The 11,852-nt window shown below is 40.5% G+C and overlaps 1 protein-coding gene across 1 annotated transcript in view; it reads left to right on the forward strand.

Moving 5' to 3' along the window:
* Positions 1 to 11,852, forward strand: part of LOC135983898 (general transcription factor II-I repeat domain-containing protein 2A-like) — a 984,084-nt gene that overhangs the window by 344,890 nt on the left and 627,342 nt on the right. The gene's annotated exons all lie outside the window — the stretch shown is intronic.

The following is an 11,852-nucleotide window of genomic DNA, read 5'->3' on the forward strand; positions in this document are numbered from 1 at the left end:
ATTTTTCATGATCTGGCAGGAGGCAAGATATATTTGGCTACTAGCAGTTTAGACATGAGAGAGAGAAAGTGATACAGTTTATAAAGTATATTTATACTGTGATGCATGAAAAGCACAACACATCTGCTTCTGTTGCTATTGAAATCCTATTGACATCACTCCCACTGATTTCAGTGGGTATGTCTACACTGCAAAAAACACCTGTGGCTGTGAATCTCTAAGCTTGGGTCTAAAGACGCAGGCTCGCACTACACCTGTAAAAATAGCCATGTAGATGTTCTCACCTGGGCTCTGAAACCCAACCCCCTTCCTGTGCTCCAGCCCACACAGGAATGTCTACATGGCTATTTTTAGCTTCATAGTGTGAGTGCTTTGAGGCTCACTGCAGCTGCTGGTTTAGGTTTTTTGCAATGTAGACGTACCCAGTAAGTACAAGATGTGGCGCAGATTTGTGAACCAGGAAAACTTACAAGAGTTGGTGAAAGAAAGGAAATAGAAATAATATCTTACATTTATATGGAACATCTCATCCCAAAGGGTCCCATCAAAACTATAGTCTAAGTTTTTCTTATTTTTGCATTTTAAAGATGGCAGGGAAAAGAGATTTAACAATTTGTCAGTATTTTTCTTATACATCACTTCTATGGTATTTTTCCTGGCAAGGCCGTATATTAAATGTAACACATACTGTAGCAGAAATTGAAAGTGAAATACCAACGGGTGGCCCCCTAGCTCACTCAGGTAACTATGCAACCAGATTTAAACTTGGTTTCAGAGTAGCAGCCGTGTTAGTCTGTATCCGTAAAAAGAACAGGAGTACTTGTGGCACCTTAGAGACTAACAAATTTATTAGAGCATAAGCTTTCGTGGACTACAGCCCACTTCTTCGGATGCATACAGAGTGGAATAAATATTGAGGAGATATATATACACACATACAGAGAGCATAAACAGGTGGGAGTTGTCTTACCAACTCTGAGAGGCCAATTCAGTAAGAGAAAAAAAACTTTTGAAGTGATAATCAAGCTAGCCCAGTACAGACAGTTTGATAAAAAGTGTGAGAATACTTACAAGGGGAGATAGATTCAATGTTTGTAATGGCTCAGCCATTCCCAGTCCTTATTCAATCCTGAGTTGATTGTGTCTAGTTTGCATATCAATTCCAGCTCAGCAGTCTCTCGTTGGAGTCTGTTTTTGAAGTTTTTCTGTTGTAAAATAGCCACCCACTGGTCTGTCATTGAATGACCAGACAAGTTAAAGTGTTCTCCCACTGGTTTTTGAGTATTATGATTCCTGATGTCAGATTTGTGTCCATTAATTCTTTTGCGGAGAGACTGTCCTGTTTGGCCAATGTACATGGCAGAGGGGCATTGCTGGCATATGATGGCATATATCACATTGGTAGATGTGCAGGTGAACGAGCCCCTGATGGTATGGCTGATGTGATTAGGTCCTATGATGATGTCACTTGAATAGATATGTGGACAGAGTTGGCATTGGGCTTTGTTACAAGGATAGGTTCCTGGGTCAGTGGTTTTGTTCAGTGATGTGTGGTTTGCTGGTGAGTATTTGCTTTAGGTTGGGGGGTTGTCTGTAAGCGAGGACAGGTCTGTCTCCCAAGATCTGTGAGAGTAAAGGATCATCTTTCAGGATAGGTTGTAGATCTCTGATGATGCGCTGGAGAGGTTTTAGTTGGGGGCTGAAGGTGACAGCTAGTGGTGTTCTGTTATTTTCTTTGTTGGGCCTGTCTTGTAGGAGGTGACTTCTGGGTACTCGTCTGGCTCTGTCAATCTGTTTTTTCACTTCAGCAGGTGGGTATTGTAGTTTTAAGAATGCTCGATAGAGATCTTGTAGGTGCTTGTCTCAATCTGAGGGATTGGAGCAAATGCGGTTATGTCTTAGAGCTTGGCTGTAGACAATGGATCGTGTGGTGTGTCCTGGATGGAAGCTGGAGGCATGTAGGTAAGTGTAGCGGTCAGTAGGTTTCCGGTATAGGGTGGTATTTATGTGACCATCGCTTATTAGCACAGTATGCATCCGAAGAAGTGGGCTATAGTCCACGAAAGCTTATGCTCTAATAAATTTGTTAGTCTCTAAGGTGCCACAAGTACTCCTGTTCTTTTTACAGATTTAAACTTGCCACCTGCAGTACATGGTAGATATGAGGGGGGGCAGTGGGAAGGATGGGGCTGTAAAATCTATCCTGCATTCTGAGGGTAAGCATTAATGAGAGAACAGTGGAATAGCTGAGGAGTGAAGTATATTGGGGACCTGGGGAGGGAAGCAATGTGGAGGAGGAAGCAATGAGAAAAAAGCTGGGATTTAGAAGAGGAGGAGATCCAGGTCTGCTGCTACTCCCCAAAATATAAAGGAAATGGAAATAAAAGAGACATACCCACAGAGAAATAGGAGACAGACGGAGGAATTAAAAAAGGAAATGAGGGAGATTCCTCATATGGTAAGTTTCCAAACCCACTTAAGTGACTTAGGACTCAAAGACCTACTTCCAAAAGTGACCTACAGCCATTCCATGCTTTGGTTCTGGAATTTCGTTTTAAAATAAAAATGAGTAAATAGTCGAGGAGTTCCACTACTGGGGTCAGTAACAGGTGTTTAGAAAAGAAAAAAAAATAGTAAAAGAACAAGGGCCAGATTCACCAAGCATCATGAGAGTGGTGCAAAACAGCTGAAGCATCCTGGTGACTCTGGCCTGATGTATAGGGTTATATTCACATTTTAAATACAGACAGAGGGGTTCTTCTTCCCTCTACAGCTTCCGTACAATGCTGTGGCGTACAGGAGAGTAGGAAAAGCCAAGGGAGAATTCCTCCAGTGCAGGCATTGTGCAAAGCAGCCCTAGGCTGTTCTCGAAGGTCCCTTCCAACCCACCACACAAACCCAGATGGGGACAGGAAGGCGGAATCCATAGCATGATAGGCATTCTTGTCGTCAGCAGTCATTGGCAGCCGGCTTTAACTAATCCTAGGTAGCCCTACCAAGGGCTGCCTAAATTATGATGAGGGGGCTGCACTGGATGCTGGAGAAGCCCAAAATTGCAAGGGCTCAGATAGTGGCTAAAAGCTATCTTTGCACTCCCTTTCCCAGGGCTCTGAGTTGCACCACTGTGAGCTGCACAACAGAATTTCAGCCAGTTTATCTGAAAATAATTCAGGACCTGATCTTGAGACATGCATCTGCAACTCCAATTCATTTAAATACCTAGCCAGTATATACTGGGCTGAATTTAGTCCTTTATCTGTAATCAATACTTGATTTTAGAGGTTTAATTTATGTAAACACTTTGCTTTATAAATTGTAATAGGAAGATGCTTGAGTACAGCTATATTCAGTGACCAAAACTAACTTGCTTTAAAAGTGACCTTCAAGGAGAAAAATTGAACGTGTGCCTTTTCTGCTGTTTTTAAGATGCAAAAAGAGAGAGAGGGTGTAAAAGGTTTTTTCTTCCCCTTTTTCATTAATACCCATTTTACTTCAGCGAATGACTAACATTTTGAATAAAGATAACCATTGTTAAAGTTTCAGCACCCATATCCCTTTAATTACCATGTTAGCACTCATAATAAAATTCCCTGAGATCTCCCAGAGGTCCTCCAGAAATGACTGGGACGGTCACTCTTGATGGTCCTGAAATTTCTACATTGAAAACAAGCATAAAAAACAACCAAACTTTTCACGCTATCATACTGTCTACAGAAAAAGACAAGTCCAAGTTTTGAAAGTTCCTTTGCAGGTTATCTTTAATCTACTGACATCTGGATTAGCAAAAATATTTTTTTGTGCTGTGGGTGAAAACAAAATCGGCCAAGAAAAATATAACCCTGACTGTTCAAAGAAGAAAGATGCAAGAAAGGTAGGGGCTGGGGAATCACATTTGAAATGAATGTTTTCATCCTACTAAAGTTAAGGGATTGACAGTGTTGGAAAAGTAAGCCTTTGCCTATCAAGACGTGAAGTAGTGTATTGAAAAACAGCTAGAATCAATATACAAACGTTAAAAGACTGCTTGCTGGTAACTCAGTCCATTTTCTATATTCATTTCCCCCTTCTCTGGGGATCCATATTTGCTTTAGCTTAGTTCATTAATTGACATGTGACATCAGTAATGTTTTATAAATACTCAGGAGACAGGTTGGAGTCAGGCTGGTTTGTTCAGGGACATACATGAAATCAGGGTAATTCTGTGTGCAAAGTAAATGTGCAGTGGCTCCTCCCACTTATTGGAACCTCTGGTCCATAAACTTTCCCCCAGTGACTCATCTTCATGTAGGGGCTCTCAGGTGTGAGTTGATACAAAAAATGCTGAAGTCAGTAGAAAGACTCCTAGTGATTTCATTGGCCTTTAGATCAGTCCATATATGCCCTTTAAGCATGAAAAGGTATGCAAGGAATAGGGCCTAGGGCCAGAATGTAGAACTTGGGGCTTAATGACAAATGGTCACTTGCAGCAAAAATCACAAAATATTCAGGTTGCTTCCAGTACCAAGAGACCAGTCACTTATCCACATCAACTGGTACTTTAGGTCTTACACCAAGACAACATCTGTAGCCAATCCTATAATAAACTATTTAAAGGCTTATTATCTAGTGAAAAGAAATGAGAGTTATTTACAGGTTAAAGCAAGCAAACATGAGTTACCATCGATGGTTCCCTAAAGGTAAGAAATGTAGTAATCTGTCCATTCAAAATGTCTTTCAGGGCAGACCCCGGTTGAACCTGGGGATCTCTGCTTTAGTTTAGTGTCTCTGGCCCTGTGCGAGTTCAAACATTAAAGAGATGAAAAATCCTTTTGTGACCCAATTTTCTCTTTTACATTTAGTCTTCCAGTCTATGAGATGAGCTTCCTTGCACGTAGCATTTCCAAGGTGTTATGGGGCCATTCACCAGTCCTTTGTCTTGTGATGTTCCTTAATGGTCCCTTTAATCTTGATAGGCCTCCTTAATGGGCAGGGGGACAATTCCCATGCCTAGGTTCACAAGTTCAGAGCAAAGATTTTCAAAGTTATAAAGCAAAATTTACATATTTCCTTATAACACGGACTACAGACATTACAAGTGAGATTAAGGCATTCAGCAACTTACAAGCATTTAATAGAGTCTAACCACTAAATACATTCTTATAAAACTAATATCTTTTCTGAACAAAACTAACATACAGACGAGCTGATTTGGTTTTTACCTATGAGTTTGTCAATCCTTTGGTAGCACCTACAGCCTTGAACAGTGCTGGCACTTCGTTTACCAGCATCACAATATCTGTGTTTATTTTTAAGATTATCAATTTAAATTTTTCAGTTACAGGCAATTATGGGGGAAAAGCAATTTAATAATAGTAGATGTTGAATTCAAAAATTAAAGCTTTATAAACCACTGAAACAAATTGTCAAAATCGCATCAAAATACACAATGTAGGTATTCTTAGATCAACCAATCATACCTGTTTTTATTATTCATTGCTAGTCCATTTGTAACAAACTTAATTCAGAAGTCTAAAGCACGGGATTTTGACTGTAATAAGTTTCCAAGCTGCATTTTTCTTACTTTGCCTATGTGTAAATTTTGATTATTCTGAATGAAAATATTTGTCGGTTTGCATGCATATGGTGAAATCGATGTTTACTGATATTTACTGATACAAATCTAATCCTTCCAAGCCTACTTATATTTAAACTGATCACTATGCTAATCAGACTGCTTAGCCTTATACAAGAAGGAATAATGTGTTGTTGCAAACTGTGAAATAAATACAACCTTTTCCTGAAGTGCATTTCTTGAATAATTGCTGGAGTATAATACACAGATGAAGAAAAAAGTATATCACAGCACACAGTAATTTTAAAATAAATAGGTTTAGGACATCAGGCCTCTGCACTTTTTGAAGACTGATCTTTACAGAAAGATGCAAGTTTCAGCCGGTGGAGAAAAAAATCACCAGCCCTATTTTCCCAAATAAGACTCTAAACTGGAGAATTTTGAATCAAGAGAAGGACCAATGGGCTAAGAGATTCAGTAAAAACTCTTCCAGGCTTTCATGCTGTGGAAACTTAGACAAGTCTGCATCATCCTGAAAAATTAGTTTTTCATGTTTTAACTGGCTTCCAGAAAGTGGAACCAAATTAGGGTTTAAGCTGATTAGAGACATTTTTATGACTATTTGTCTTTATTTAAAAAAAAGAGAAAAATTAAGGTTTTTTTGAATCAGGTAATTAGAAAATGCTGAAGACTATAATTTGTGTTTTTGAATTTGCAGATTTAGTGCACTGGCAGCAAGTTACTATGAATTATCATGTAATGGTATGAGTCTAACTCAATGTCACAGATCCACTAGATGGTTATTTAGTATTCATATAGACCTGGGGCTGAATTACTGAGCTGTTTTTTGAGGCCAGACTCGATATTTTGATTTATGAACAGTGTATTTTTTTAAAAAGTACTTTCTCCCCTGAAGTCGGACAAAATCTTTTTATTGTCATCACTACTCCAGTCTTAGTTTCTCTCTAATCTATGGTTTGGGTGAACTGTATTCATTTTATATGAGGAATTAATCATTTTCATAAAGGTTATGATCAGATTGTGGTATGTGTAACAGAACAAAGTGCAATCAACTTACAGAAATATGATTTATATTCACTTTCTGTCATGACAAATTTTTTACATATGTTCTGCTCTTCATGTTACAGACCTAGCCATTTATAGAATTGGTGGATTGCAGACTTATTCCCCTCAAGATTTCATGCAGCTATGTTGGCAGGAGAAGCTTTCCCCCCGACATAGCATTGTCCACACCGGTGCTTAGGTAGATGTAACTTATGTCGCTCACATTGTTCATAATCTGTAGTGCAGGCAAGCTCTCAGTCTAAATAATTAAACATTTCAACACAGGATTGAAAACAAACTGCTCCCCACCAAAAAGAAGAAAAAAATACAAATGGGAGTAGTTGCAGTGTTTTAATTTTCTATTTACATTAAAGTTTTGAAATGGTAGATTGCTATAGATAGTATGCAACAAAAATGGTTTGCTAGCTACTGCATATTAGCATTACAGTGCTGTGTGAAAAAAAATCTAGTGAATCAGCAACCACCAGCAATCATGTTTTTTTATTTCAGTATCAGTGGGAGTATTTCCCCCCCCCCATCAACTTCAACAAGGACATGATTAAGAAATTTAGATGAGTTTGTTGCCCTGTAGCATAGCTGTTTGCAGTCTAGGAAGAGGAGGTTTAGAGCTGAATGAAACCTGTCCACAGGTTATAAAAATCTTTTATTTATTATAAAAATTATTAATGGAATTTTTTTTTAGCAAATAACTCTAAATGACACAATTCATGATAGAGCTTATGTTAAATTCATGACCAATTGCATAAAGGAGTTACACAAGTTCTCATTTTGAAATTTTGAATTGCATATTTGACTAATATTTGCAGGCCGCACTATGCTGCTTACAGCTGGCTAACTGCATAGCAGTAATTGCAAAAATCTTCAATTTGCATCTGTCAGCCCCAGTGATGATGGGACCAAATCACGTCTGTCTGTCAAATATAGAACTCAAAATTTAAATATGGGCAAAATTTGAGCTAGAAATTAACTTTCACAACTTGAGCACTTCAATGTTGATGTGAAGCAGGGGCTAGGAGAGAGATGCTCCTCAAGAGACTGGGTCTTCACCCAAGCCATACATTGGAAACAGGAGCTGACTTGTCTCAAAGTTGAAAAGGACACTGGGAACAGCAGTGTTTGTTGCTACAGAAGGAGCTGACTACGCTCTAGATACAGCTTAAGATCAAGGGTGAAATGAAGTCCAACTCCGAGACACAAAAAAAGAAAGAGAAGGCAAGGCTCCTTCAGAAAATAAATCAAATGGGCAGTGAGATATACCAGCCAGCTAACGCTGAGAATAGTGCTAGGGTGTAAAGATACAGCACCATTGAGTGAAAGATGGCGTGTGAGTGTGATCACCCGAACGCTGTTCATAGCAATTTAGAACTGAAAATGGCATTCACTTTTGTTCAAATTCCCAGGGGGACAGGTTTTAAATACATTCTCTTGTCTTCTGCTATGGCTAATTAATCCACTTCCTTGATAACAATTATAGTGGAGACAATTCTCCCAGTGTGTATCATATAAGATATATAAGGTCTTCCTTCCCCTCCACAATGTAAGATGCAATCACATAAATGTAGTACTTGGCATTCTAGCATATTGGCAATTTAAGAGATTACAATTAATTTCATGGTATGGAAATTAAATCTTAACTAAAGATTTACGGTTTCCATTTTACATAAAAATCACTATTTAATTTAGCAAATTCCAAGGAAATATTTCCATGGAGATAGTTTATTTCCACTGGGATGATATTTTCCACAAGTCTAGGAAATGTGTAACAGATTCAAGCATATAATCAGGACAAAAGTACGGAGAAACAAACTAAGTTTTTAGATGCTCTCCCACAACCCATTAAATGTACTACAAAGTAAATTATTTTCCTATTAATGCCAAACAGCGAATATACTCAAAGGAATGGTAATTCACAGTAAATTAGTAGTTTAGTTTCACATAGGGGGGACTTTTTTTTGGCCAGTATTTGACTGGTGCTCTGCATCTGCCTCTATTTTTAGACAGGTCCCCCCGCACACACATACACAGCCTTAGCTACTGTGATATTTATCACATTCATAATACATATCTGAGCTCTCAGCAATGCCTGGCACATGTCAAAGTGGGGCGGAGGGATTCCCTTCTCTTTCAGAGTGTCAGGAAACAGGGTACATCATCTGCCCCAAGAAAAGTGGCTGTTATCTTTTGCCCGTGTGCTAGAGTGCAGGGGCAGAAGGAGGCTGCAGAGTGTCTCTCCCCATCCACGAACGATACACACAGGCTAGGGACAATCCAAATCCCTGCATTTGCAGAAGCGTCATGGCCATCCCTCTATGCACCCCTAGGGTGCAAATCACCCCAAAGGGGATGGGTTAGGGGGCCATGGCCCTCTCAGCCCCTCCACCTCCCCAGAACTGTCCTAGGGCACTGGGGGAAAGTCAGCCAGCACCACATCAAGGGTACATCTCTCCCAGCAGCGACTGACTAGGAGAGAGACAAGCCTCACAAGGATGAATCTGCCACTTGTCCATGTAGAGCATATGAATTTGGGCCTGATTTGGATTTTGCTTACACAGGTTTACACCAGTGTAACTTCAGTGACTTCTGTAAAGTTACTGTTGATTTACAGTAGTGTTAATTAGAACAGAACTGTGAACTCTTATTTTGTAAAGTCCATCTGATGGACACACAAAGCAAAACGCAGGATGTTGAATTCATATACCTTAGGAAGATGAAGGGCTGTGGTGACTGGCACCAGTTGAACTTATGGTGAATCACGTATGAACAGCAGGACTCAAACATGGAAAGAGTGATTCATCTACAATAAAAAGTTTAATCTGAACTATTTAGACCACTGCACTAGGGAAGTAACAACCCTTTCCCTTGCAGCAATGTAGTTACAGCACTAAAAGAAAGACCCATTGTATTTTTTTTATATTGCTCAGATCCCTGAGTGGGCAGATAAGTGGGCCTGAAAGCATGTCTGTTTATTGGCACTGCAGCAGAGTGAGAAAGATTACAAGGAAACAGCAACAGATGTAGCTTAGAAGGTGCGTCTACATTTAGAGCAGCAATCCATACTAGAAAGTCAATAGTGTCAAAGATGAAACTTTAATAACTTCTGTATCTTTTATTTTTCCTGAGGAAGTTGGACTCTGGTGCTCCTGCTCCACTGTTACTACCTTTTGGGGTTTCCACATTCACTCTAGCATTGAATTACTGGTGGTGAGTTTTATGATTGTTATTCTGCTTGGGTGTATTTCTCTACTTCTCAGTCATATTCTCAATGGAGTCAAATGCACCATAGAGATGGTCAATCCTTTCTTGTCCTGAGTTAAGCTAACCAAATGCTTTGGCTTTATTCCCATCTGGTACACATCACTCCAGAAACTGCCTGAGATATCAAATTTACAAGCCCTTAGCTATTACTAGTGAGTAGCTTTCAAGAAGTGCATGCTACAATTTTCTTCACTTCCATAGTCCCCCCCACAAACTATGGCATAAAAGCTAAGTGAAAGTCAGAATCTGACAGTGGGAATGAAACTTGCAGTTCATTGGTGACAGTGCGGGGAGAAGGCAAAGGAGAGAAATTTCTCCCATCCTAGGACGTGGCAAGGGTGGGTGGGTGGGTGAGGGAACTATTTATGGAGCCAAACCCTAAATTTCATACATAGCTCTTACACCAGCAAAAAACATTCAGTGGCGCTGGTGGAAGTTTAGCTAGATTTAAAATTGAGTAGTGACCTTAAGATCTGGCCCATTGTCATTAGTTACTCACATTCAGGGGGTATGTGCTACCGAGCACTACAGTATTTTGAACACATTGCTATCTTAAGACTTTGCTAACATCAGGTAAACTAAACAGAGCCTACTGAACTATCAGAAACCAGATGAATGCTATACACATTTCTGGACTCTTGTTGTTTGACGCCTTTGATATTTGCATATGTTGAACCAATGGGCTTTTGTGAGCAGTTATTTCATGTTTATTGCAAATGGAAACGTGATAGGGTGTGTACATCAAGTGGAGACACCGTAGGCCTGACTTTGAAGTTCTGAGCACTTACAGCTCTAACCTTGGATGCTCAGCACCTTGGAAAATCAGGCCCAAGTAGACTGAGGTACCCCGTCAGTGACTGCTGCTGAAAGTCTTGCTGCTTTCAGTGGCAAACAAGCAGCCAAACAGAGCCAGGAATTGAACTCACATCTCATATCTTATCTAGCTTAAGGTTTTGTAGAGTGGCAGCTTAATAGCAGTGACCACAGGGGCAGCTATTTTTTTTCTGGCTGTTGTAAAAGGTAGCTATACAAGCAGGGCTGGCTCTAGCTTTTTTGCCGCCCCAAGCATGGCAGGCAGGCTGCCTTCAGCGGCATGCCTGCGGGAGGTCCCCGGTCCCGCGGCTTCGGCGTACCCACTGCAGAATCCACAGACCTCCCACAGGCATGCCGCCAAAGGCAGCCTGACTGCCGCCCTTGCAGGGACTGGCAGGGTGCCCCCCGCGGCTTGCTGCCCCAGGCACGCGTTTGGAACGCTGGTGCCTGGAGCCACCGCTGTATACAAGGCCATTCAGTCACTACAGCATTCTTGTGAAGATTGAGATTTTATTGTCTGTGAGGACAGGTGACTGCAGTTAGCAGATGACAGTATACATTTTGCATAGTAGTCAATTCTTTCTTCTCTCCAGGCATAAGAAATCCTGGAGGATAAAATTCTGCCAAGTGGGAAGAAAAAAGAAAAAAAAAAAAAAGGAGGTGGGGTGGGAAAGAAACCTACAACTCCCCCAACTTAAATACACTCCTGCTCACCTGACAGCGGTACTGCAGGAGGCTGGCTCACCAGGCAGAATTACAACAAAAACACGCTACTCTTTTGGGGCTGTAACACATTCGGATGATGATTCTGTATTAGAACTTTCAAGTTCAATATGACAGAGTGCATGAAGCAGAGGGAAGAAATAAATTACACAGTAACACTAACACACCTTGCAGCCAAGAACCACAACATGCTCTCCAGGTGTTAAGTCAGACTGTCCCCTCCCTTATACAGCTGCACATTAGCCAGCCATAAAGAGCCCAATTATGCAGTGGCCGGCAGCCACAACTGCATTCATTTTGTTCTCCTGAATAAAGTTCCTGAGCCCCACTCAGGCGATACAGGGAAATGTTCTTATCCCCATTTTTACAAATGGAGAAATCAGGACAAAGTGAGGCTGTGCAGTTTGCTTATGATCAGACAAGA

Source organism: Chrysemys picta, chromosome 5 (genome assembly GCF_011386835.1).
Source record: "Chrysemys picta bellii isolate R12L10 chromosome 5, ASM1138683v2, whole genome shotgun sequence".
NCBI classification, from domain to species: Eukaryota; Metazoa; Chordata; order Testudines; family Emydidae; genus Chrysemys; species Chrysemys picta.